The following is a 1283-nucleotide window of genomic DNA, read 5'->3' as shown; positions in this document are numbered from 1 at the left end:
GACAGAGTGGGGTAACAAACGTCTCGGGTCTAGCCCATCGCCAAGGACAGAGTGGGGTAACGAACGTCTCGGGTCTCGCCCATCGCCAAGGACAGAGTGGGGTAACAAACGTCTCGGGTCTAGCCCATCGCCAAGGACAGAGTGGGGTAACAAACGTCTCGGGTCTCGCCCATCGTCAGTGTAGTGGGGTAACGAACGTCTCGGGTCTCGCCCATCGTCAGTGTAGTGGGGTAACGAACGTCTCGGGTCTAGCCCATCGTCAGTGTTCCCAATTTGGGTCGCAGCACAATCGACTCCACGATGTTCCACACTAGAGATAACACATGAGGTCCCAGTACATCACACTGGAGAGAGAGAGAGCTGTGTGTCTTTAGAGCTGTGTGTGTGTGTGTGTGTGTGTGTGTGTGTGTGTGTGTGTGTGTGTGTGTGTGTGTGTGTGTGTGTGTGCGCGTGTGCGTGTGCGTGTGTGTGTGTTGTAGAGCTTAGTTGAAGCACAGAGCAGTTGCTCACACCTCTTAACCAGCTCTTGTTGCTATGGACTCTCCTCTGTTGCCAAGGAGATCCTCTTGTTGCTATGGACTCTCCTCTGTTGCCAAGGAGATCCTCTTGTTGCTATGGACTCGCCTCTGTTGCCAAGGAGATCCTCTTGTTGCTATGAGCATCCTACAGTTGCTAAGGTCTCCATTTGGCTGCCATGGATATCTTCAGGACTCTGCCTGGTTTCCATGGAGACCTTGATGTGCCTGTTTGACCTGCAGGTGTGTGTGTGTGTGTGTGTGTGTGTGTGTGTGTGTGTGTGTGTGTGTGTGTGTGTGTGTGTGTGTGTGTGTGTGTGTGTGTGTGTGTGTGTGTGTGTGTGCGTTGCCTTACTGACTAACATGTTTGCACAGTATCCATAACGCTGCCTATAATGCTTGTAATATGTGTTTACTTCACGTGTTTCCATACAGGCCAGTGATGCGCGGGTCGACGAAAAAACAAGACACACCCGACCGCTTTTTTCCCTAGTCCGCCCGCTTGCCCTGCCCGCAAGAAATATTCATGAAAAATATTGACCCGGCCCGCTTCCCGACCCGCCTTTGAAAATAGTAGCCGTGCGTCTTTATGAACACCCTAGCGTCATTGGCAAAGCACAATCACGCCAATAAAGGTCTTAAAAAAGGAATTTGCGTCAAAAACAAGACAGCTGTGCATTTCAACAGGACATGTTGGATTTTTGAACCGAGGCCATGCAATGACGACTGCCGACTGTCACCTGTTTATTTCGGTAACATCGTCGTTTG

At 50.9% G+C, this 1283-nt stretch overlaps 1 protein-coding gene across 1 annotated transcript in view; it reads left to right on the top strand.

The window, feature by feature from the left end:
- The window catches only part of LOC134448746 (kinesin-like protein KIF13A), a 45481-nt gene extending 44535 nt beyond the window's left edge, over positions 1-946 (top strand). Inside the window, exon 26 of the mRNA XM_063198400.1 lies at positions 1-946. This exon is cut by the window's left edge and continues 1697 nt beyond it. The gene's annotated coding sequence lies outside the window, so the exon portion shown is untranslated.
- Positions 947-1283: the final 337 nt, after the last annotated feature.

This window comes from Engraulis encrasicolus, chromosome 5 (assembly GCF_034702125.1).
Source record: "Engraulis encrasicolus isolate BLACKSEA-1 chromosome 5, IST_EnEncr_1.0, whole genome shotgun sequence".
Classification (NCBI taxonomy): domain Eukaryota; kingdom Metazoa; phylum Chordata; class Actinopteri; order Clupeiformes; family Engraulidae; genus Engraulis; species Engraulis encrasicolus.
The sequence above is the reverse complement of the archived record's forward strand: the minus strand, read 5'-3'. Positions and strand labels throughout refer to the sequence as shown.